Consider the following 27,343-nt stretch of genomic DNA (forward strand, 5'->3'; position numbering starts at 1 on the left):
GGCACTCCTCCACTGTGCTCTAGAAAACCAAGATGTATTCATGAAGCTTCCTATTGCATTTTGTGGCTTCTTATGTATAGAATGGAACTATAAAAGAAAAATTATTTTAACAGCCTGTGTAATGCAAAATAGAGGAACAGCTTTTTCCTCCTGTCCTGCTTGCAGAATCAGAGCCAGGTGAGTAAATTTTTCCCTTATGTATCTAGAAAAATTTCTCTAAAAGACAAGTCAAACCCAAAATTTCAGCTGTTCCCTAATGTGCAGTTAATAATTATCTGATAAGGTTGTTTTTTTCTAATGCTCTTAGTTTGTTTGAACACAGTATTTTGAGAGCCACAGACACTTTTCTCTTTGTTGACTCATTAGCACTAAAATGCCATTTTTAAAAGGCCTTTTACAAAAGCCCAAAAAACCAGAATTAGTTATCTGCAGACAGCAAAAGCAGATAATTAAGACCGAATATAGGTATGTCAAAGCACATATTTGGTGGCTATGATAGATCTTAAAGAAACAAATAGAAATATGGCTAGAGAGGAGGAAATTATTTTGGATAATAAAGAACAAAACTAAAACTGGAAATATCAAAAAATGTTAATTTTGCCTTTTTTTTTTTTTTTTTTTAGTATAAGAAGAAAATGGACAGAATTGTCTATTTGTGTTTCTTATGAAAATTTCCTTAAGGTTTCTTTTAGTCTTTGCATTCCAAGAAACACTAAAAATAACCTGGAAAGCAATCAGACTTTAAAAAAACAAATAAAATAGAGGAAGGAATTCAAGGCTTTAGGACATCATCCTCTGTAATCCATGTAGGATTGCTGATCCCATGGTTTTCTTGATAAATAAAATAGGAAAAAAATAAATAAAGCTTTCTAATGTATCCGAAGTCCTGTGTGCAGCATGTTTCCAGCCAGAGGCTGAATGCTGGACATATATATGATTGCAATGGAATGATTTTTATTTTGGTTATGCAATATCCTCCCTAAAACAATCCTACTTCTGATAATATTTTACATTTGTAAGTGTATTTTTGGAACATTTCTACCAGTCTAACATATCTGACAATTCCAATCCTTTTAAGGCCAAGGCTTCTGGGGAAAGAAAATAAAAAAGAAGACTTCTAAGAAGATGTCAGAAGCTTTTTCAGACACCTAATAGACTTACTGAGTTAAATGCAAACATTTTCGGAAAACAATGTGCCATTTAGTGTCCTTGGTATATCACTATTCACTGTTCTGAAGGCACAGATTAATATAAAATCTGATCAGTTCTTCAGATAAGCTTTATAAAATAAACTGTTATTTGGAGAGCAAGTCTCAAATGACAGAATGAAATGAATTACTCTGTTTTTTACTTGTCTGTGTTTATACATTTCAGAAGACAAAGTAAAACAGAATATTACAATACATGCCATTTCTTAAAACAAAAAGGGTTGACTATTTCTTTTTCCATTCTTGCATGGTTAAAGATAGGATAAAGAAGGATAGGAAAGTGACTTTTTGAAAAATACATATATTTAATGTGCAATGAATCTTGACAATATAATATACTGAACTTTACAAAGTCCATGCAGTCCCTGGAGCTTTGAGAGCTTTGGATAACTCTATATAGTTATGACAGCATATATGAGTGAGTTTTAATTAAAACAGTAACAGCACTGTCATGGAATCAAAAAACCCAGAACTTTTAAGCCACAGTTTTACCTGCAAGTATGATGACATTCAGCCCTCAGAAGGCAAAGAAAACAAGCATCCTCTCAACCCTAAACAAAACATATAATCACTCTAAAACTTTGGCTTTTTGGGATGAAAAAAGAAATACTTTTCTATTGCAATGTAGCTGTGCAAACATTTTCAAAAGTAGGATTTCTACAAGGTAACTTGCCTTTTACACTGAATAATTGATCTACCTGTCAAAGTACAGAAGCAGGTGTGACCTGTATGCCAAACTACTGGGAAATGCGTGTCTGATTTTATACCTGCCCTATACCAGGTAAAATATCGCAGGTGCAGTACATATGACCTAAAGGAATATTCACATGAACCAGTAACTGCACAGTACACAAGTGGTCATGAAAATATTATCCTGTGAAACCATTCTGCTGGCACTTGCTCCTTTTAAATGAAAATATGGCACAGAATGGCCACTTTATCTCTTGAACTCCTAAAGTTTATAACAATGTAGTTCTCCTGGCTGATGGAGAAAGAAGCTGTGATCAGACACTCAGCAGCAGAACCTGAGCCAATAGTATTAAACTTTCTTTTCAGTATTATCTTTCCGATAAAAAGGGACACTTTAGAAATTTAGGATATCCATTCCAGTTGCATGAAAACTTATGTCTCTGAAAAGTCTTTATGAGTTTTCTATTCCTGTCATAATAATCCATGAACACTGCACACCATAGGCTAAAAACTTCTCTTCCTGTTTAATTAACTAAAAAATATAGGTTTTGACCATGGAATTTAGCTCAGAAACAGAAATAAGAAATAGAATTAGTTACTTCACTAAGTTCTATATAACGAAACTATATAAGTCTATTTGATTTAAGATTAATAGAAATTTTGAATTTAGAGAAAAAGCCCTCAAAGTTTCACCTCGTTTTGCTGCTATAGGACTATTTGTATAAATTAAATCCTGCAATAAAAAATTAATCTTTCAGATGTGAAGTCTATTTGCAAAGATTATCTCTGTTCCTAGAAGAAGTGGTGATTTGTTTGTGTTCACAGTGTTTGTCAGAAAGCATATGTACATGAATATTTTAGAGACCAGCCTGCTCCAGAACATAACCCTGTTTTCCTCTTATTCCAGCCGGAAAACAATGTTGACTTATAAACTATGATGTTATTGTATTTTTTCTTAAAGTAGAAAAATATTGTAAGAGAAGCATTTTATTCTTTCTCAACTTTGCTGAAGGTAATGGACTTCCTTCCTAGCCCTGTCAGAAAAAGAGAATTTGAGAACAAGTTAGATGTTTTGGGGTTATTGTTTAACTAAAATTGTAATTCCTACACAAAACAAACAACAAACAAACCTGCTCTTTTGTGCTTAAGTTACCATAGCCAATGGTGATGTAAAATCCTACATCCATTAAAGTAAACCTGTATTTTTCCAGCAGCTTTGCACAGAGATCACTCTTACTGTTGCATTGTGTGAGGCAGATGGACTATTAGGTGTCAGAATTATGCTGTAATGAGGATGTCTTGCTTTCTAACTTAACTTCACAGTTACATTGCAGGAGAAATGTAGGATTTAGGCAAAGTGTTAGGACAATATGACAGTTTTAATCTAAATCTCAGAGTACAAATGCCTTGAATACTTGAATTGTAGGAAACAGGCATTTCAATGTCTGCTACAACACTTTATTTGTTGTTAGTGTGTCATGATAAATTTTATATCAAGCAATGATTATTCCCTGAGATCCAATCCACAAATGAGATGAGCTTTGAAGATGGATTGAACTCTGGCTTTAATGGTAACCAATTGTTAAGATCTCAAATTGTCTCATTATAAGATGTTTTCTTTCTTTTAATTAATTGTGATGGGCAACATTTAGAACCATAGAAACAGTGTTGGATTCAATACAAGAAGAATCCTGATGTCTCTCTTTTGAACAAAACACAGCACTTTGACAAAATCCACATACTATATTCTTGTAGTATTTTATAGTCTTAAACATTTTGTTAATGCAAAGCATGTCCTCAACAGCAGAAAACAGTTACTTGTGTTGAAATACATGCAATAAGCTAAATGAACTGTGTCTAGGTATAGAGTTATTCATACATACTGACCAGACAAGGACCTAATGTTCTTGAAGCTGGCTTGGACATTGATAGCTATTGCCACCCCAAAATGTGTTTGTGTTTAAAAAGGCATGCAGGTGTGTGATGATCTACTTGAAAACAGAAACAGGCTTTCAGCTCCAACCACACATTGTAATCCTTATTCCTTATCCTTTGCTGTGCCACTTCCCTCCTCTTTCCTTTCCTTTTAAATGCAAAAACATATCTTCTAATTTCTTCTCTTTCGTTTGAGGGTATAAAGAGATTTAGGGAAACACCATCTGCATGAAAACACCAGGAAACTACACCATAGTTTTCTTCCATCACTGTGGAGCAGATACTTGATTATCTCCTATGACAGTTTTCATTAGTGTTTCCAATGCCGTGTCCCTTTCCTTAGCTTCTGGAAAAATTCCCTGCAGCCAGCTGCAGTTGTGCTTATGATAGTACTGACCACATGGCTCCTGTTTCAGACCAAGGATACATGCCAAAATACTGTAGCCTTTGGCTTATATGTTCAACTAGTTTAAGACTACCTTCTCATGAAAACAAGGCCTTATTCAGATTAAGATTTTCAAATTAAGTCTTGACTATTTGCAGCAGGGAGATTCTTTTAGGCAACCTATCCCAAATCTCGGTTGTTCTCTTTGTGAAGAACTTGTACACAAACTGAATTTACCCTGAAGAAACTTGTGCTTATTTTCTTTTCTCCTGTTGCCATGCATCCTCATGAAGAGTGTGTCTCCATTTTCTGTTTAACCTGCTTTTAGATACTGGAAAACTGATGTCCACCTGAAATGAAATTCAATGCATAACAAACTTGAATTCTTCAACCTTTCTTTATATATCAAGTTTTTAATCATCTCAGCACCTTGCTGGTCTTGTGCTGGACTCTCTCCAACCTGTCTCTTTTGAACTGGGGAGATCAAAACTGGACACAGTATTCCAGGTGTGGCCTTACAAGTGCCTATATGGTCAATAATAAGTATTTCTTCCGGAACAGGAGTAACTCAACAAGAATATACCTAGTAAAGCATACAGCGTGTAAAAGTTTAGTGATTACGTGAGTGCGATTGTATACAGACATTTGTATGTTCACAGAATACACGTATAAATGGGGTTGTAGGTAAGAGATTTGCACCTTGAAAATTTCAGGTAGGTGTTTAACTGCTTCTATGCCTGCAGAAATCAATATGAACATAATAAATATGCATCTAATGATGTAGTTACTGAATTCTTCCTTTTATGTATTGCTTAATTTTTTCTGTTTTTTTCTTTCCTTTGCCTTTGGGACCCATCTTCCACAGCCTACACAATAGAGAAGGAGATCTTACCACAGAAAAATACAGAAAAACAACAGAATTGAATTTTCTCTTTTACACAGGAGCTGTAAAAAAAAGACCTTTACTACAGAAGGTTTGACATAATGATAATTTAAAGGAGCAGAGAAGTGAAATTCATGCTGTTTTAATTAGGGGTACCCTTTCCTAAGCTGAACTACTTGATTTTCTTTTTAGACTGGATAAAGAGTAAAAGAGGAAGATGAAAAATTAACTCAGACTAAAATTTTTCTAGATATCTTTTGATCATAAAGTGGGCAGAGTGCTTTGTTATTTTCTCTTCCTTACGAGATTGGCTGCCTCGCTAAATAGAGCTTTCTCTGTCCAAGCTGCAGGGAGAGAGTACTGTGCATGCTCCTATGGTCCTCTCTCCTATATTCACTGGTCTTCCAGCTGCTAGGACTGAGTTCTTAGCAATATTTTTGTAAAACAGTCTCATCTTACCTAGTGAAAGACTACATTGATGATTGTCTCCTAATGACCTCCAAGAATTTCCTTCAGCCTTCCTATTTGCAAAGCTGATATGTTATGTCAAAAGCGCTGTTGGTTATCCTGACATTAACAATTTTAGAAAGATATTTTTTACTCAGTGTTTTGGGTTGGATATTCACTTTTGCTTGTAGATCTGTAGAAGGCAGTGATATTATACTGATGCCAGAGACCAATAAGTATTTCCAATTTGAGGAGTTCTCATATTTCTAGCAGATTAGTCTGCATATTTTGAAATTTAATCTGGAAAGCACTGTGTGGAAAACATGCAAAGGGGACTGCTACCTGCCTTGTAAATGAATAACTCTTATGAATTTAGGCAAGCACTGCAAGTTTTGCAGAACTATATTACAGAATTTTCTGATAAAAGGGTACATTTGCTGAGTACCAATGCTTTCTGCTTAAGAGGTCTCTCCTGTAATTTCCTCTATCTGTTACCTAAGTGAAAAGACAGCAAACAGAAAACAACATTCGCTGTTAGTTTATTGCTTTGGCTCAGGGATTCTCATATTAGTGTTAACTGCCACTGAGAACAGCAGGTGGTAATTTCCAATGGAAACGAGCAGCTACTAGACCAGACAACCCTCATTTACTTACACCCCGTGCAATTCTTCTTGGGAATATCGTAAACTGTGGCCTCTTTCCCATTTGTCCTTGTTTTAGCTGACATTGTCATTCATGACTATACTGTGAGTGTAAATGATGATCTAATGTCACTTCTATAATTACTTGGCACCCTGAATAAACTGTAATCCCCCTGGGTCAATAACTGCTCTCAGCTTGACATTCAATAAACAAGGTTTGGAGAATTGCTGTAGTTTCACCTTTTTTTTTCTTTCTTTTTTTTTTTTTTTTGTCCCTCCTGGTGCTTTCAGTGAATGCAATTCAGGAGTAGTTCAGGACTATTAAGAAAGGAAACAACGGCACACAGTGTGAGACTGCTGAAGGAACGCCTCTGATTTTTAACACTTAGTTACAAAGGCCTCTTACCTGTAGGGTCCGATTCATCTCCAATGCAATTTTTGAGAATGACTTCTAGGGGAGTGAGACCCTCCAGTCTGGGAGGCTGCTCTTTGTAGTGTCTTGAATCACAGTTTTAAGGGCACATATTACAGGTATTGTGACTATATTTGTTGTATCCCTCCTTTATGCCTCAAGATTTTTGCCAGAACTTGTTTGCTGCTGTAGCCTTGAATGTGGCTTCACATACTGCAATCCAGGTAGGTGCAACCGAGCCTTTCCACTATAAAATAAATTGCCTCTGTTATGCACAAGGATGACATCCAACAAGGACAAATCAAGCATTGTCGCAACACTGTCTGTGTTGGTTTCTGCTGCCCTAACAAGTACCCAACAACTGCTGCTCCATAACTACTCAGGGTCTACTTCTGCCCAGACTGCCTAAAGGTCACAGTGATCATGAGTTTCATTCTCAGTTTTCCTATATCCTTCATCTTTTTCATTAAGGAAACAATATCTTGTTTAGTTGTACATTATCATGTCCTAACTATGTGCATGTGCCATTGTTTAAGAAAAACAAACCCAGCTTGTTCTCTTATTTCTGCCAAACCCAAGAAAGACTTTATTGGGTGGTAGAATTAATCCTAAGGCAATTACAAACACAGCAGTCATTGCAAGAAATTATTAATATGCTAAGAATATGGTGAAGGTGAGAAGCAAATGATTAATAAACAGCAAAGATAAAGAAATAGGCCAAACTTTCCATGAGGTGAGGGCTGAGAAAAGTAAATCTGGAACTGCTTCGAGGACTTAACCTTTCAAAAGAGACTTGTATGACACAGAAGTTCAAAGTCACCCGGGTTTCTGATCTGTATGTCATGTTTTGAACAAAGAAGAGCAGCTGTATGAATGTATATAAAGAAGGAGTGAAGGGAGAAACACTGAAGCAGTCCAGCCTTTGTGTACAGAATTGAAAGAAACTGCAAAAAAGTGATCATAGAAAAGATGGTGGATTTGATGATGGATGGTGGATGATGCCAGAATTTCTTGCCAGAGAATTTTTGTTCATTCTGATACCAATATTTCACTATTTTGCAAGGGCAGATGGACTCTGAGGGCTCTTAAAAGAAACACTTCCTTTTAAAAATCTCTCCTATTTATATTTACTGTTTATTATTTTATTTAGTATTTAGAGGTATGTTTTGCATACAGCTCCAGAAAACTTTGGAGTCACTGTTAAATGTTGATACTGTAAACAGTAATAAGCCAGCTGCATCCCTGCCAGCAAAGCTGTGCCTCGCCACTATGAACAAAAACACAAGAGCAAATTCATATTTGCCTAATTGAATATCTGTGCTTTGATGACCAATCCTAAAAGAAATACATTAAGATAGTGTACTGGTCCCAGATAGACTGTTCATGAACATGCTGAGAAAGAGTTGAAAGTAACATAGTTGGCATAGAGGCAAGGGCAGGAAAAGAGGGTTGCTTTTCTGGCATGTGTTGCTAAGCAGCAGAAACATACCCAAGCCTTATATTAGGGAGTCTGTTGGTCTATAGACAAACGTCCTGGGAATTTTAGTAGATGCTCTCAGTATTTTTAGTAAAAATGCATGTAGATCTTTTTCCCAAGCTACTTTTCAATGCCAACATGTAGTGAAATCCGCGGAAATCCTTTCTGTGTGCAATTAGGTAGCAGAGGGACAATAAAAAGTCTTAACACTCTCAGGAATAAAAATTGCAGCCTTAACCACATTATATGTAATAAGTCCCTCAAATTGTTCCCTATAGCTTTAAACACCATTTCGTGTGGTTGGGAACTAAGATCGCCACACAGGAGAAAATCTCTGCAGCATCGCAGCACTTAAAAAGTAAAAGGAAGAAGAATACTTTGATCTTCTACATATCAGTGAGAGAATCTTTATAGGGGACAAAGTATGGAGGGGAAATAGAAGTGCAGATGGATTTCATCATTATTTTTTCCCCTTGAACAGTCATGTTACCTTTCTTGATCAGTTTCTTTGTCAGAAACCCTTCACTGCATTCAAAGACTGACTCAGATCAGGGAGTGCAAATGAAAACTGTGAGTGAGCAAAGAGGAACAGAGAGGATCCAGCACTGGAGAGAAAACAGAAGACCTGTGGCAGAAGGAGCAGAGCCTGTAGGAGGCAGAGGGGACAGTGCCCCAGGACACCATGAGTCTTCAAAATGGGGCATATAATTGCATAAATTGGCCCAAAATGCTATCACTTCCAACACACCACTAGCAGTATTCACTCTCTGTGCTGCCATGCAGGTTTTCTAGGACAGTAAACAATACAACCCATGTAACCCATGTCTTTAACAACACATGCTGGAAATGTGGAGAACAAAATTAAGTATGGCAAATCCTCCAGGGCTAAAGCCTCCATAAGCCTAGGCATGAAACCCAGGGAGAATGTAGATTCCCTATCTCTAGAAACATTCAAAGTCAGGTTGGATGAAGCTCTGAGTAACCTGATCTAGATGCAGATGTCCCTGCTCAGTGCAAGGGGATTGGACTAACTGTTCCTTAATTAACTTTGAAAGGTCCTTTCCAACCCAAACTATTCTGCAATTCTGTGATAAACAGCTTGCACTCTCCTCACACTGGTTTCATTTTTTTAATTCCAGGAAAATATTGTTTGATGTTTTTAAGAATTTTTAACTTATCAACATATCTTTTTATCACCATGATAAATCCCTTTGTTGCTTTTCAAAGGTCTTCTTGTATGTTAATAAAACATTTTTCAAATATCTCTGTTATCAGACTAATAGGTGGCATAGTTCTATATTTGTTTTTCATGGAATGATTGAGTTTAATTTCTTTTAGTTTCCTTTTTTGCATGTAATAAGATCATTAAGGATTCAAAATGCATGCAATGTGTAATGGTATGTGTTAAAGTATTATCCAGGGTTTTCTCTTAGAGAACTGTCAACAATACTGCACATATGACTAGTATTTATCCTTCAGGCTTCACAAACAGAAATATTTTTCTTCATAGCACACCACTTAGTGATTTTTTTAAAGCATATCTTAGTCTAACAGCTTGACAGCTGACTGTAATAAATGCTTTTTTTAATGATCACTCTGTCTATGTCCAGCTGTCATCTCCCTGACAAGGCACCCCTCTAAAGACACTGAGGCAGGCAGAAATGCCAAGTGTATTGCCCTTCCTGAGATCTGGGCTACCACAAGGTCTTTCCCAAAGAAAGCTCTTTCTGCGCAGAAGCCACACTACAGATATACTGAGAACTGCTAGGGACTGTGGACTTAAAACACCCAAACACCGCAGGATCCAGAAAATGCTTTTTTTATTGGAAGCAAGGAAGCAAGAATATGAGCATAATAGTCAGATTTGCACCATGCACATGTAGAGATGTATAAGGTAGAAAGTGTAAGGTAGCAAAACTTGCTGGTGTAGATAAAGACCTATGCAGTAGACACTGCCTACATGTAATTCTTTGGGACACCTGCAAAAGTAACAGGGGGTTTTGGAGCGGAGAGGATAGTGTAAATATCCCTTCTGACAATGTGTTTACATCTGATCTACAGCATTATGTTAGAAGATACAAAGCACTTCTCCCTGGACTTTTTCTCAGTTCAAGGAGGTTCAGTGGGGTTCAGAGAAGCAGTCTAATTTTTTGTTTTGTCCCCATACCTAGTCCCTATAGTGTGATCATGACATGTTGCAGATCTGTGCCAGATATCACTGTCTTTAAAACTATGGAATACCCCGGATGACTTTAACAATTAAAATTTTTAAAAATTACTTCTGAGATTTTTGCAATAGTTGTCATTAAGAGAAAGGAGAACGGATGACTGGACAACATCCTTTGAAAGTGAACAGTGAGACAGCTTGCTTCCTGCACTACACTGAAGGACCTGTGCTCCTTACTACCACAGGGTGCAATTTTGATGTGCTTAATCTCTAACTGTGCTAACTGCCTTCCTTTCTCATTGTTTTTTTCTAGGAAGATTATTGCTTTCAGAACAACAAAAAATACCCCAAACCAAATCAATCCAAATGAAAAAATAAAACAAAAGCATTTATGCATGACTTTTTATTTTCTCTAATTGTGTGGCCATTTCACACCGTCCTCTGATTCCTCCATCCTTCTTTGGCACAATCAACTATCTAGTAAAAAGGTTTCTAAGAGCCTGTGTTTCATATTCCCTAGTGTGCAATCAAAGCTTGAAAAACCAGGGGTTGTGTTGCCAGCTGCATCACTCATTTCTTGCTTTATGCCTGAAACCAAGGCTGCTCCAAATGTCTGCAGTAAGTGCTGAACTAGCAATGAGAAGAGGCAGAAAACTGAGGTGGGGAAGTGTCTGTCTGCAGTCATGAAATGGCAGAACTTTTCTGGTTTCACACAATTCACACAGACACTGGTACCTGTATTGGAATTATGAAATACAGGGGACTGGATATTAAACATCTTTCCACTGGATTGAAAACTCAGACCTAAACCAGATCTGCTTGGCCCAAAATCTGTCATTATTTAGCAGTTGTTTAATGATCTGTGTAAAGTGAATTGATAAGTTAATTTAGTTTTAGGAGAAATGTGACTTGTTTGTTTAAAGATTTTTCTCTGGTTGTCTAAGAGGAGACACCAAAGGTTGGGATAAACCAGGCTACATTTAATTTTTTTTTTAAGCAATTAGAAACTGGAAAAATGTCCTTAATTTTTGGATATAAATTTCCAACTATTATGAACAATTGAAAGTATTAGCACTTTATCTTATTTACCAAATTGTCTGATTTGGATACAAAAATCTTCTTTAGAATATTGAAAATAAATGTATTACTTTCCATTGTTATCTTGGCCCATCATTTTCATAGATGGTTAGCTCTGTTAGACACGTTGTCTAACAAAGAAAAGAAATGCGGAGACAGCAAGGAAGCTGAGTGGGGTGCCTGAGATTAGAGATTCTGAGAGTTTGGACAGGATTACATACAGGTCTCTTCCCTTCCCTTCCCTTCCCTTCCCTTCCCTTCCCTTCCCTTCCCTTCCCTTCCCTTCCCTTCCCTTCCCTTCCCTTCCCTTCCCTTCCCTTCCCTTCCCTTCCCTTCCCTTCCCTTCCCTTCCCTTCCCTTCCCTTCCCTTCCCTTCCCTTTTCGATTTTGTATTTTAAGTTGTAGAAAAAAAAAAGCTCATGTAATACCCTTGAGAGAAAGGCAGTTCTCACTTGCCTTCTTTCACTGAATGTCTTGTGCCACTGGTTCTGTACCTGGGTACAAACATCCTGGTCACAGAGGCACTGACAGATCTCTGTTCAATGGGGAAACTGGTTCTGAAAATAAAATTCAAGGGGGAAGGCTTGTCTTTTCCTTGGTGTCAGTCAAGAAAAGTGACTTCATCTTTTTATTGTAACTTTTATTATATTTTTAAATTTAAGTCCTTGTCCACTTTCTCTTCCTTTTCTTCTCTACTTTTTATTGGAGGTAATGACCAATTTCTGCTCCAACCTACAAAAAGCTTTGTACCTTTGATAAATTACAGATTTGTCAAAAAGATTGTCATTGCTTTAATGATGCCCCTGTCTTGAGATGCTTCACTTCTGTTTTGCTTGTCTAGAGAAAACTTATGCTATGTGCTTGGAAGCACAGTCCTTTTTACATTTCTATACCTAAGAGAGTTTAATGAAACACTTCCATTTTTAGTAATTTCAAGTTGCTCTGTTTAGACCATATGGAACCAGAATACTGTGTCTTTGCAGGAGTCTGTTGCTGATTCTGACTTGAGTACTATCCCTTCATTCCAGGGAGGCAAATACTACAATTTTCTTGCACCATATAATATCAGGTTGCTTATATGACTAAAACTCATAATATATCTTTAAGAAAATAACACAACTGGATATACAGCCTTATGTAGGAAGAACATCCACAGTTTTTGAAAAACACCAGGCCTTGACTGACAATAAGTGCAGTTTTTGAGAGCTTGTGGCCAGTTTTTGTCAGAAAAAAAACCCCAACTAAACAAAACCAAAGAAGATAGCCACCTGCAATAGCACCATCTGCTGGTCCTCAAAATTTGATACAAATTGTCAGCCTCTGACTGAAAACCATACTGCTTATCATGGGCACAGTTTAAAAGCACTTACTTGTAGGAAACTGTCAGTATAAATGGAAAATTTTGCAGTAAAAAGAAGCTCATTCTAGTCCATAATGATTTTCTTTTTGTAGAGTGGCTAAGACTTGGCAGGAGTTCTTGTTTCTTTTAATAGTAGTCTGTGAGCTTTAAAATAGGAATAACTGCCTCCTGTTTGCATTTTACCTGAAATTAAGATTAAATATAAAGAGTTTAGGGAATTGTGAGTGATGCATGAAATTTGTCTAGAAGGGCATTTGTACCACGTGACTTGTTTCAAAAGGTTTTTTCTTAAAATGGAAGATACATATCATGAAAATAGAGATCAGTTCACATTTTGGTTTTAGTTTCCATTAATTAAATTAAAAAGATATTTTCAAGACTGAGTAAAGAATGACAGAATCAGACTAACTGAGAATAAAGCATAACAGAGAAGAAAATTTTACAAATGGAAAGAAAAAGAATTAGGTGAAATCTTAATGTTACCAAACTTCATTATCAGCATCCTTTAAAACACTCAGAGAAGGATGTTGGGTTGTCTTCAGATCAATTGCATTGTTCCTCAAATGCTGATAAAGTTAAATGAGGTTACCAAATGGAGAAGGTCTACATTTCAATAAGAAAAGATAGTATATAAAGAATTTGTAAAGCAAAATAGTTTGTAAATGCACCTTTGGTTAGCCAATATCAACCACTTCAGTCACCAAGCAGTCTTTCTTCAGGACTCCATTCACTACTTTGCAACAAAGAATCAAAAAATAATATTCAGTTAGCATTGGATCTTCTGCCAATACTCAGAGTGTTGTTTCTAGAATTTTCTTTTTTTGAAATCTGGCTAAAACCAGTTTTTCCTGAAGACTTACAATAGTTCCCAGTTTGTGTCAGATCCCCAGAAGAGTTTCTTGTTTCCTTACTGAATTTTGGATTCCTACACAGAAGCAAATCAGAATGGACTTGAGTGATGTGTTTCAGACAATTATTCACCAGAAATAAGTCTGCCAAAATGGAGGGTTTCAGGAAGTCCCATATCTGAAGCTGAATTATCCAACAAGATTTACACAAAATGAGCAAAGCGTGGCAGAAATGGTGAAGGATTTTTTCAGAACTTCTGAGGTATTTGTTTTTCACACACTACTAACAAAAGACAAGAAAGTTAAGGATTAAATACATCAAATTAGTACCACTGATGACAACATGTACATGAAGTTCAACAAGGCTAAGTACAAGTCCTGAACCTGGGCCAGGACAATCCCAAACACAGATAGAGACCGGGGGGTGCCTGGATGTAGAGCAGCCCTGAAGAGAAGGACTTGGGTTGTTGGTTGATGAGAAGCTCAACATGACCTGGCAATGTGCACTTGCAGACCAGAAAGCCAACTGTGACCCAGCTGCATCAAAAGAGGCACGGCCAACAGATCAAGGGAGGTGATTCTGCCTTTCTACTCTGCCCTCATGACACCTCACCTGGAGTGCTGTACCAAGTTCTGGGGCCCCCAACATTAAGCTGTGTAAGTGAGTCCAGAGGAGTCCACCAAGATGACCAGAGGGGGACTGAAGCACCTCTCCTGTGAAGACAGGCTGAGAGAGCTGAGGCTGTGAAGCATGGAGAAGGCTCTTTGGCCTTACAGCAGTGTTCCAGTACCTGAAAGGAGCCTATAAAAAAGATGGAGGGAGACATTTTACAAGGGCATGCAGTGACAAGACAAAGCAAAATGTTTTTAATCTAAATGACAGTAGGTTTAGATTAGATCTTAGGAAGAAATTCATTACTGTGAGGATGGTTAGGCACTGGTACAGACTGTACAGAGAAGTTGTGGATGTCCCATCCCTGGAAGTGCTTAAGGCAAAGTTGGATGTGGCTTTGAGCAACCTGGTCTACTAGAAGGTGCGCATTCCATGGCAGAGGATTTTGGAAATAGATCCCAGAATCATCAAGGTTGGAAGAGACCTTCTAGGACATGTAGTACAACTGTGGACCCAGATCACCATAATTACCCCTAAACCATATCCCCAAGTGACACATCCAGTGTCTCTTGGACACTTCCAGAGATAGTAACTCCACCACCCCCCTGGGCAACTTATTCCAACCACTCTTTCAGTGATTTTTTTTTTCTAATATCCAATCTGATCTTGTTGTTCCACTTGAGACATGCCAGAAGAGATGATCATTAAGGTCCCTTTGAACCCAAACCTTTCTGTGATTCACAAAGGGTGTGGAAGTGACCTGCAGAAGGTCTCCAAGGAAACCAGAGACAGAACCAGAAACTGACCAGAAACAACAAGCAGTGTCATACTCCACTTGCTATAAGTTAGGCTATAAAAAAGATCACTGAATTTCTTCAAGGTTTAAATGTTTTTTTAATATTGTCTATAAGAAAAATTTGATTCTTATTCATAGGTGTCAGGCTTGTAAGAAAACCCTAGCAAAAAGCATAGATATATACTGACCCATGTACCAACCAGGAACCAGATATTGTTCAAAAAAAGGTTTCCCTTTTTATTGAAAATTATTTGAATTCAGTTGCCTATTTCTCAGAAATTAGGACACCCAAATACATGGAGGTATTTTCCATGCTTGAAGGTCCTGTAATCTTTGACATCCTTTCATTTGATAGGAACCAGCCTTTATTTGCTATTAGAACATGTTGCATACTTCTAGCACTTCACTAAAATTTTTTAAAGACCACTAACCCAAGAGGAATGTTTCAGTGACCTTGCCAAAACAATTTGAAAATAATGTGTTCTATTAAAAAACATCATACTGGAATTACATGTTTTCCCAGAAGCATGCAGTTTTGTTCAAAATGTAAGTATTTTATTTTATCTTTGCCTTCCTTTTGAACATATTCAGGCAGAACTTTTAGTCAAAATGCAGGAAAGATAAGCTTGAGCAGTCAGAATTTTCATCAAGAATGTAATTTGTGAGATACACGTTCAAGTTCATGCTGTTACTATTAATCAAATATTTTTCTAGCCCAGAGAAAACAGAAGGTCCTGTAAATATACCCTGTTTCATTTACATCCTATTCTTAACCACTGAATAATAGTGCACTACATGGTCATTCAGAGTGTAACAGCTGCAGTAGTACAAGTTGAAGAGACAAGGTGAAGTCCCATTCTGTAGATAAGCAGGATGCTCAAGGGATTCAAGTAAATCTGTAACACCTCTCTTCTTCTTCATATTTCTTTCCAAAAAAAGACATAAGGAAAGTTCACTTGAATGGAAATCAGCATAAAGCCAAACGAAGTATAATTTAGTACACAATTATTTTTTCCCTGCCATCTTGATTTTATGCAGTACTTAGAGTAAAATAGTACTCTCATAAACAGAGGGATGCACATGTAAATTTGGTAACACTTTTTGTTCAGTTTTCTCCATTTCCCTCAACATTTCAAAGAGATCTCTCTCTCCTTTCCTAAGTTGTCTATATGGAGTGGACCTATTGAGGTCCCTAGTCATTGAACACCAGAAATCCTTTCTGACTTTCCTGAAATTCTGAAGTGACCACTGTTTTAAACAGAAAGATTAATTAAAATGAAGAGGTTAACATGTTTCTCCATGATTCATGCTAGGTAAGTTTTGTAGTATTTTTGTCATAAATGGACCATTTATAGAGAAAATTACTGAAATAAGTGATAATGCATGTAAGTTAAGATATTTGTGTATCACAGAAATATACACAGAAATTTTAAGAGGTCTGGCATAATACACATGTAAATTTGTTGACACTTTTTGTTCAGTTTTCTCCATTTCTCTCAACTTTTAGAAAACAGATTTCCTGGTCCATGTAGCTCTTCTTGCAATGCAAAGCACCTTCGAGAAGAAAAAGATGAATAGCTATATGAAAATTACTCATGGCATAGCCTATATTTTGGGATATGTTTAGACCAGCTTAGAATAAGCCTTAATAGTTTAAACCATTTAGCTATAACACAACATGCTATTTGCATTGTCAGACAAACAGAAAAGAAAGTGTTAAACAACAGATTAGAAAACATTCTTTGGATATTTCTGTCCTACTCAAAAATAAGTCTTCCCATCAGTATAAAGAAACACTTTGCTCCTTTATTCAGTGACACTGTGTGGTTTATTTTTTGTGACAAACATTTCATTTTACGTAAACTAGTTACAACACTGCCTGTAAAAGAAATCAATCTCATCAGTGCAGAGGGGGCAATTTTTTCATCTCAAGTTTGACAGGAAAGGGTACTGCAAAATGAATTACTGGAGGAAAGATGTGAGGATTACTTCTAAGTACTTGCTGACATGTTCCTCCCAGATATCTTTTGGCACAGTTTCACTGGGGACTGACTCAAGCTTTACAGAAAAATGTGTTTACAGAGGACACATGGTTAGTATAATAGATTTTTTCAGAGCAACCTGAACCAAATCTATAGTATTGTTGGTCCTACTATATGCAGTAGTTTAGTCTGCCTGTGGGTGCTTCATGAGTAGTGGGATCAGGAGAGTACAACTCTTTCACAAATGAAATTATTTAAATATGGAATTTTAATCCCTTTTTGTTTGATTGAAGTGAAAAAAGTTCAGAACTGTTGTTAGGTAGTTACGATGTTGAGATGAGGATGTGGGGGATAGCTACAAGTGCTAATAAGCAATTTTCAGGGTGAAAAGGAGAACTCTGGACTACAGGGGACTCCCAAAATTCCTAAAATTCGTACTCTTCATGTGAACTTCATGCCACTCCCTATAATAGGACTATCTTTTTTTGCCCATGCTGCAGTTGAAGAATAGGGTCTTTGGTAATTCCCTTCTGCTATTTTGTACATGATTTCTTCCTCATTATGTGGATTGCTTCTATGACTGTGATATAAGAGAGAAAAGCAGTTTCCTTCTTTCATATATGCATGTACATACATGTGCAAATGTACACGTGTATTTCTTAGATGATTCATCAAAACCTCTGCATCCTATGTGTATGTGAAATGCTCTATTATAATTGATGAGGGCATTAGGGAAAGTCTTTAAGCTTTGTATCATTTAATAGAAATTTTTATATGTTCCGTTTATATTGTTTTATCTAGTCTATTTCACTAACTCATGAGGGAGAGTTCTGTTGTTAAGGTTACTAACACAAAGCATGAGAGAGAAATACCCCTGAGTAAAAACCTTATTAACAGCTATTCAGTGAATTTAATTCTTTCTGGAATACTGCCACCAATTACTTTTTGGCATGCTGACTTACACAACTTTTGCAGTATCTTATACCAACAGTTGCCATGAGTACACATTAAGAATTACCTTAATTGGCTGAGTATTTTGGAAGTTTCAGCCTGGCATGACCTGAGCTCACATGGACTACAGAAATGAGAAGGGAAAACAAAAAAGAAGTAAAGTTTGATGTCAAGGTACACACAGTCTGTCCACCCTTCCTGAACTGTGAAGATTTTGTTTTCCTTATTTCTCTGCCATATTCTAAGCCTAGAGATTCCCATTTACTATGAATAAAATTTAATTTCAAGGAAAACAGAAGGCTAGTCATGGAATGTTCTTAATGTTCTTGTATTGAATGATCCAATGACCTAGTTTTGGCCAGGACAGAGTTAATTTTTTCACAGTAGCTGTGAACAGGAGGGGATAGGACCTCTGAATAACTAGATTGTTATTCTATACCACTTCAGGTCATCATTGCAGTGAGAAGAAGAGCGTGGTGGTGTAGGGAAAAATTGTTCATTGTTGCTGGGTCTGCAGTGAGCATTTTTGCATGGGAACTGTCTCTTTTTGTATACTTTTTTATTAATATTGTTACAGTTCATTTTCTTAACTCACTCCTCTTACCAGTAAATTGCTTCTTATCTCAATCCATGATTATCACCTTTTTGTGCTTCCAGGTTTCAAGTCCATTCCCGAAGTGAGAAGGGGAAGGGGGAAGGGAGAGGGGGGGAGCAAATAAGTGGGATCTGATTTGGGATAGTCTCAGTGGGGCATGGGGCACTAAACTGGGGAGTGCCATTCCTAAGCCATGACATTCAGCAAAAGCAACATGCATGTAGAAGGACTGAGAGGCATTTTGTGGACTTTAGACATGAAGTACTCATTTCAGGTGGATAAGGATTTAATTGGACAGTTGCATCCAGAGGGTAGTGGTCAACAGCTCAGAATCCTAAGGGACGTCAGTGATGAGTGGTGTCCTTCAGGAGTTTGTACTGGGACCAATGTTATTTATTATCTTAATTAATGACATAGATGAAGGGATCGAGTGCATCCTCAGCAAATTGCAGATGACACCAAGCTGAAGAGTGTGGTTGCCACACTTGAAGGGCAGTATACCATCCAGAGACACCTGGGCAAGCTCAAGTGGGCTCTTGGGAATCTCATTAAGTATAACAAGATCAAGAGAAAGTTCTGCACCTGATTTGGGGCAATGTCCGTACCAATCCAGGCTGGGGGATGAGAAGATCAAGAGTTCATCTACGAGCGAACTTGGGGGTGCTGGTGGATAAGAGGCTGGACATGAGCCAGTAATGTGTATTTGCAGCTCAAAAAGCTGATTGTATCCTGGGCTGAATCATAAGAAGCATGGCCAGCCATTTAAGGGGCCCTCTTCCCCTCCAATCTGTCCCTCCATTCTGGCAAGACCCCTCCTGAAGTGCTGCATCCAGCTCTGGGGTCCCCAGCACAGGAACTGTTGGAATGAGTCTAAACTAAAAACACCAAGATGATTAGTGGGATAGATCACCTCTTCTATAAGGGATGGCTGATAGAATTGCGATTGTTCAGCCTGGAAAAGAGAAGGCTTTAGGGTGGCCTTAGCATTGCTTTCCAGTACCTGAAGGGAGCCTGAATGAAAGATGAAGAGGGGTTTTTTACAAGGCCATGTAGTGATGGTTTTAAACTAGAAAAGAGTAGCTTTAGATTAGATACAAGGAAAAAATCCTTTACTGTTAGGGTGGTGACATGCCAGAGAAGCTGTGGATGCCTGATCCCTGGAAGCATTCAAGGCCAGGTAGGATAGGCCCCTGAGCAGCCTGGTTTTGTGAAAGATTACCCTGCCTATGGCATGGGGATTGATATTAAATGATCTTTAAGGTCTTTTCCAACACAAACCATTTTATGATTCTATGATTTTTTACATGAAGCACCCACGAATAGGTATTTTTATGACTGCTAGTAAAATTAAGACCATTTTCATCCGGAGGGGCCACTTCTGGAATAATTCTTAGTCCAGGCCAGAAGGGAAACTTTTGAGTCATCTGCATTTTTTCCTGACAATAACCAATTTCACATAGGGAAAAAGCACTAATGTATGATTGTGGACTGATAAGGAGGAAGCTTTTCTTTATCCTACATGTCTAATGACAGTTTATAGCTTTAATTTACATTGACTTTGTGGCTTTTCTATTTTAAGCATAGTTATTCTTGTTGTCCATGAATATATTAGGATGATTTGAATCCTGCTGAGCCTTGACCTAAAAGGTAAGTTGTGGAATAATTATCTCAAGTTAATGATGAATTGTGTATATATTTATTTCCTTTTTATTCATTTGAAAGGGGTTGTCTTTCAGTTCTATAAACTGTCACATCTAGTTATTAGAGGAGATGATTTTATTTGCTGCCCCTCAATCATACATTATTTTGAACACTTCTGTACTTTCTTTTTTTATCATCCTTTCTCTGATCTTATAAATTTTAAACTTTTTCTTTAAATGCTGCTTTTCTGGGCTGAGTATATATATATACAAGAATGTATCATGTACACATTCAGGAGTAGATGAAACATTGACCTCCATATGTCAGTTGCATAATATAAAAACAAGAAAATAACTCTAATTAAAGGCAGAACAATTTTCTTTCTCATTAAGATCATTGTCAATTACTTTTATAAAACGTCATAATTATTCTTAATGTCTCGTTTCTGAAAAAAATGTTTGTGTAAATCTTAGGTCTAAGTGTGTCAAACGGTCATTGCAAACAGAAATATGAATCATAAATTCTCTCTCACTTTTCATGATCAATTGTTTCTGAGGTAAATGGATTTCAACAATAAAAATTTTGTCTCTTGCTTTCCAATGTTAAATTTAACTATCTTCCATAGGTATGAAGGACAAAAACTAAGACTACACAGTATTTTGTGAAAACATCAATTAACTGCAATTGTTTATATCAATGGTCAGTAAATAGAAATGAGAAAAATCTGTGCCTTCTCCATGCTGGGTACCAGAGAGTGAAGTGAATGTTTCCAAGTAACTCAGACGCAGGTACACAATTCTTGCCCAATCTGTGTTTTCTTTATAAAGTTTTTGTGTATTACTTAAAATTTAGAATAGCGTAGGTCTAAAAACCAATACACTCCTGAGCACTAAATGCAGAGTGAAAAACAACCCTTGCCCCAAAGTGCTCACAGACTGAAGGGACTCACAATTGAAATGCTTTGATTAAGAAATTGAAGTAAAGATACTGAAGTACTAACAGAAAAAAAAAAATAGCCTCATTCAATCAGATGAGAGGAAAAGAATTTGAGAGAGCATCCACTGGGAAAAGAAATATACCACAAAACAATACTGTCTAGAAGAAATTTTAAATTCAGGCATGCATAGACTGCACCCACTGTTCTCACTGAGAGCTGTCTGCCTATGGAAGAGAGCAGAGTTCATCTTTAGCAGTTTAGGCACAGCTCCTAAATGATGCTTTGTATGTTGTACAAAGCTTACATTATTCCTAGGTTGACAAAAATAGCAGACAAGATTCTCCCCTACCCTCCTCGGCTTTTTGCCATTATACCCATTACTGAAACAAATTGTCCGGTGCTCATTATAAGCATGAGGTCATGTCTTGTGAGGTAGTTTTGGGGCTAATTTCCTGAGTGAATCCAGAATGTATAGCTCACTTAAGACATGTTCCAAAATCTAGCAAAATCAGGAGGGCTGTGTAGTAAATGTTGGATTATGCCCGGTATCTCTTACCAGTTTAAAAGAAAGAGATGTGGTTTTTCAGCCCCATCATCAAAAGCAGTATCTAATGTTTTACCCATTGAGTTGTTGCACATAGAGAATATAAGATAATACTGAAGGAGAACAGAAAATGCTTGCTAATTTTTTGATAGGGACAACAGTATTAATTTTTATTTTCTTTATGAGTCCCCCTACACTTGCTAACATTTAAAATAATGGAACATATTCATATTAAAGATAAATTAAAAATAAAGCCTCTGGTAACTAAACTGTTGAATATATATGAAGACTTGAAAGCCCTATTAAAATATCCATGCTCAGCAAATAATATGTTCTTTGCTTTCATTTTCAGCAAGGGGATAAGCTTTATATCCTATAGACAATACTAAAATAAACAGACATCACATATGTAAAATCTTATGTAACAGTGAATTCAGTAAAACAACTTGGTAATAGTCAGAAATTTACCTCATGTTCCTAAAAAGATACAAATAATGGTAAATAAACTCAAAGAGGTGGTCTCAAAGTAGGCTACTAAAAGGGTTCTCAGGAAAACTTGGAAGATGATTATTTGAACTGAGAACCTGAGAACTGAGTCAGAAGCTCAAATGTAAGGAAATATTTGTATTTCAGTTTTGATGTTTTTTATCTATGTTTGCACTGACAAAGATAAAGTTCTTAGTAGAAAAACATGGCTGGTTTGTTGAGCCTGTGTATTTTCTATTTTCAAATGTCTCATCTACAAGACAGCAAATAAACAATACATGACACCTACCTTCAGTGTAGATGTGAACCCAGCATTCTATAACAAGAAAAAATTCAGCTGAAAACTCTGTCAAACTTTGGTCAAGACTAAAGATGACTAATAGTTGTAAATATATTTTTAAGGGAAAAGAAACTCAAAGGTGTACTTCACTTTAAATAGATAGAAATCATAACTTCTTTTTTTTTTCCCAAATTTTAAGTATCACAGGTAAAAAAGCTGAATTTAAAAGAGAGCAAATATTACGGTTATAATATTCAGGTTTGTATGAAGGTGCATCCATATACATATCCATGAATATTTATGCATGAATCTATAGAAATTTGTTCTCCTTTTCTTACTCACATCCAGTATATGATAGTGAAATAAACAGCACTGTGCATAAATAAGAATGGGAACTTATGTAAGGCAGTGTGAATCACCACCTTGATGTAATATTTGACATACTGGGCAAGCTGAAATGCACAAGAGTGCACAGTCAAATTCTTCTTTTAGGAAGAAGGAGCTGTCATGTGAAAAGGAGATTTCCTCAACCATCAGTGTGCAGAGATTTCCTCGACCCTTAGTGTTTGATTAGTCTGTCAGTGCCCCAGAAAAGCTGAGACCCTTGTACCTGACCAGTCTGTCAGTGCCCCTTTAGGAGAACCCTTCACTGAGCAATGCTGCTGGACTGGAGGGCGCTTTGACTGACTTATTCAGGGACACACACAGCAACAGGGAGGTCCCTCAGCACGTCTTCACATTTTATGACCCCTCAACAGGTCTTACACTTTATTCGAGAATGTCACTCACCACCAGCAAGTGCCAGCACCTGTGAAGGACTCACCAACACTTTACATCATAACAGTCTTTATTAATATATCATTGTGACAGGTTAAGGTTCAAGGATTGCTGGTGACAGTATCTGACTGCAAAAACATATTCAAATGACTGTCTAAAATCCCCAGAAAAAGTACTCAGTATGCACAGAGTACAGTTCTTTCCCAATAGGCATCTCTATGGGGGAGATGGCAGGTTCAGCCTGTTGACTGATCCCAGCAGTTATGATGGAGTCTTCTGTAACTTTTCCTCTATTCTTGACCTATTTTTATACTGTTTCTATATGTTTAGGTGGAGCTTGAGTGACTCTAGTCCTTCCTACTGTTGTTACTGATTGGTGTAAAATTCTCGCGGTTCGCTTTTAAAGATACCCTTAAAAAAACATAGAGCACATGTCCAGTGAGGGGTGGTCACACCTTGGAGGTGGGCAACTTTGGGATGGATGTGTGTGTTAATATTACAATTAGGTTATAATGAACCAAGTTCATCTAAGGAGAGAGATTCCATCACAGTTGTTGGCTCAGCAGCAGGACATCTCCTCCCTCCGCTGGTTGACAGGTGCTTTTTGGTTTATCAGCTGCAAAGTACCATCAAGTTCCCCTCCCTGATGAAAGAATTTCCACAGTCTGGACACGACACAGTGTCTGCCCTCCGCTCCCCCCTCCATTCTGTCCCACTTAGCAGGTACTTACTGTTGTATGGGGAACCATCATGGAGCACACCAACCGTGTTCCATCCAAGGAATGGCAGCTGCATTTTACCCTATAATTTCTGTACCTTTATAACTTCTGTTTGGATGTGAATATAACTTAGTTTTATCTGATTTTACCCCCAGCATCTTTCCACAAGGAGCACAATCTCATTTTAGGTCAAAATCCCTAGTCTACATGGAGAATTAAAGCTCTGCTCTTTCTGTGATTCTGTTTTCCACTTGAACTCAAGGCAGAATTTATGAGAAAATGACAGTCCTTCAAATGTTCTGGCTTGCTTTTTAGTTTGCTATCCTTTGGCATTCTTCCTTAAACAACATAAGATTGAAAACACTCTCTCTTCCTAATAAAGAGATGAAAGGCTTTTTTGGTGGTTTAAAAATAAAAATAAAATCAATTCTATATAGAAGTAAAAGGTAAAAAGTCTCTAACTTCAGAAGTCTTACTCCAACATTCTGCTGTAAATATTTGCTTATGAACTTTTGCAATGGCCAGTGGCATTTGAGTGAAGACTAAAATTGATTTCTGGTCTCTAAACCACTGTATTTGATTTAAGAATAGAGAATCTCAACTGCAAAGTCCTGTGAGATCTTCTAGACTGTCACATTGTGAATACAAACCTTGTACTGGGTACTTTCAATTTATAGTCAATCTAAGCCTCAAGTGCTGTCAAGTTGTGCTCATCAAAACCAAAATTGTGAAAGAAAGTGAAGTCACAGAGTTACAGAAGTGTTGGGGTTGGAAGGGACATCTGGAGATCATCTAGTCCAATCCCCTTGCTGTAGCAGATTGCCCTAGATCAGGTTGCACATGTTCATATCCAGGCAGGTTTTGAATACCTCTAGAGAAGAAGACACCTCAGCCTATCTGGAAACCTGTTTCAGTGTTCTATCTCCTTTGGAGTAAATAAGTTCTTCCTCATATTCAACTGGAACTTCCCGTATTTCAGTTTGTGCCTGTTGCCTCTTATCGTGTTAATGAGCACCACTGAAAAGAGCTTGTCCCCATTCTCCTGCCGCCTGACCTGAAGATATTTGCATGTGTTCGTGAGGTTTCCACTCTGTCTTCTCTGGGCTAAACAGCTGAACTCCCTCAGCTTTTCCAGCAGGTTGGCCCCCAGCCTGTCCTGGTCCAAGCCCCTGCATTTGCCTTTGTTGCATTTCATTAGGTTCCTCTCTACCCAGCTCTCTGGCCTGTCCAGGTCTCACAGAACGTCAGTACAACCTGCTGATGTGTCAGATACTTCTTCCAGTTTTTATTATCAGCAGACATGCTGAGGAGGCCCTCTGTCCCTTCATCCAGGTCATTGATAAATAAGTTAAACAAGACTGGACCCAGTGCTGTCTCCTGGCGAGCAGCGCTAACTAAAAGGTTCCAACTGGGCCCTGTGCCACTGATCACAGCCCTCTGAGCTCTGCCATTCAGCCAGCTCTCAATCCACCTCACTATTCACTCAATCAGCTCACACTTCCCTAGGTTATTCTTGAGGATGTTATGGCAGGCAATGTTAAAAGCCTTGCTGAAGACCAAATAGACCACATCCACTGTACTTCCCTCATCTAGCCAGTCATTCCATCGTAGAAGACCATCAGATTGGTCAAGCAAAATTTTCCTTTAGAAAGTCCATGCTGACTAATCCCAACAACCTTCTTGTCTTCCATGTGCTTAGAGATGACATCCAGCATGAGCTGTTTCATCACCTTTCCTGGGATGGAGGTGAGGTTGACTGGTCTGTAGTTCCCTGGGTCCTCCTTCTTGCCTGTTTGAAGACTAGATCGAGACTGGCTTTCCTCCAATCCTCAGGCACCTCTCCTGCTCTCCATGACCTTTCAAAGATGATGAGGAGCGGCTTAGCAATAATATCAGTTAAAATATGATCATTTCTCTTCTTCAAAACAACCACACTCATGTAGTCTGTCTCCTGGAAAAAATGAAATATAATTAATGGATGAGAATACCCCACAATATTGGACTATAGTGTTGATATCCCTCACACAAATGTGACTCCTTAGAATAAAGGTATTAATATAGCATAGTTCTAATGCAAAAAAAATATTCTACAAAGAAAATCTTGTGGAAAATTTGTGTGAACCAGAGTTTAAAAGTGAAATAGAGAATCAGCATGCAACTTTAATGAAACCTTTCTCATCTTGCTGCCTCCATTATCTGTAGCAGTAATCATATGAAAACTATAGTATCTTCTTACGCTGTATTATCCATTTTTCAAAGTAATAATTCATGGTCCTTTGTGTAATTTTCATTGTGAATGTGCAAGTCCTCAAAGACTTCTGCTCTGTTCATTTGGAGCTGTGATTCTTTTCATTCTAGGCAAACTGCATTGATAGTCTCCAATATCTAAAACTTAGATCCTTCTCTTTTTGGGAAGGTTTTGATTTGGTGGTGGGTTGGGGTTTTTTTGCTCTGTATGTTCTTTGTTAGTACATTGTCCCACAGTCAACCTGATAATGTACCATCCATTCATTGTTACCTCTCATATGGTGTCCCTCAGGGGTTGGTCCTGGGGCTGATACTGTTCAACATCCTGTTGGTGACATGGACAGTGGGATTGAGGGCACCCTCATCAAATTCACTGATAACACTGAGCTGTGTGGTGCAGTCGACATGCTGGAGGGAAGGGATGGCATCCAGAGGGACTGGACAGGCTGGAGACCTGGGCCTGTCCAAACCTCCTGAGGTCCAACAAAGCAAGGTCCTACACCTGGGTTGGGAGCAGCCCTGTGGAGCAAGACTTGGGGCTGATGGCTGATGAAGAACTCAACATGAGCTGGCAGTGTGGGCTCACAGCCCAGAAAGCCAAGGGAATCCTGGGCTTCATCCAAAGCAGTGAGGCCAGCAGGTCAAAGATAATTCTCTCCCTCTACTCTGTTCATCTGAGACCCCACCTGGAGTATCCAGGCTGCATCCACCTCTGGGGTTCTCAGCATGAAAAGGACATGGAACTGTTGGAGCAAGTCCAGAGAAGGGCCACAAAGTTGATAAGAGGCCTGGAGCACCTTCCCTATGAAGACAAGCAAAGTTGGGGCTGTTCAGCCTGGAGAAGAGAAGGTTGTGTGGACACCCCTCCAAAAGGGACCTACCAGGAAGCCCGAGAGGGACTCTTTGTTGGGAACAGTAGTAACAGGACAAGGAGTAATGGGTGCAAACTGAAAGGAAATTTAGGTCCAATATTACGGAGAAATTCTTGGCTGTGAGGGTGATGAGTCACTGGACCAGGTTGCCCAGGAGGTTGTGAACGCCCCAAGCCTGGCAGCATTCAAGGCCTGGTTGGACAAAGCCTTGAGCAACCTAGTCTGGTGGGAGCTGTCCCTGCCCATGGCAAGAGGGGTTGGGATGAGACGATCTTCAAGGTCCCTTCCAACCCTTAATTTTCTACGATTCTATAATTCATAGGATTCATTCTTATGAATTATTTATGATGCAATAATGCATTATGTTTATAAC

At 38.0% G+C, this 27,343-nt stretch overlaps 1 long non-coding RNA gene across 1 annotated transcript; it reads right to left on the bottom strand.

Annotated features, from left to right (window-relative positions):
* Window positions 1-11,787: 11,787 nt before the first annotated feature.
* On the bottom strand, window positions 11,788-13,708 carry LOC125335272. The gene is made up of 3 exons (XR_007207399.1): window positions 13,351-13,708; window positions 12,693-12,865; window positions 11,788-11,879 (listed from the first exon to the last, which is right to left on the bottom strand). It is a non-coding gene; the product is annotated as an uncharacterized LOC125335272 (long non-coding RNA).
* Between the last annotated feature and the right edge of the window lie 13,635 nt (window positions 13,709-27,343).

The sequence above is a fragment of the Corvus hawaiiensis genome, chromosome 1 (genome assembly GCF_020740725.1).
Source record: "Corvus hawaiiensis isolate bCorHaw1 chromosome 1, bCorHaw1.pri.cur, whole genome shotgun sequence".
NCBI classification, from domain to species: domain Eukaryota; kingdom Metazoa; phylum Chordata; class Aves; order Passeriformes; family Corvidae; genus Corvus; species Corvus hawaiiensis.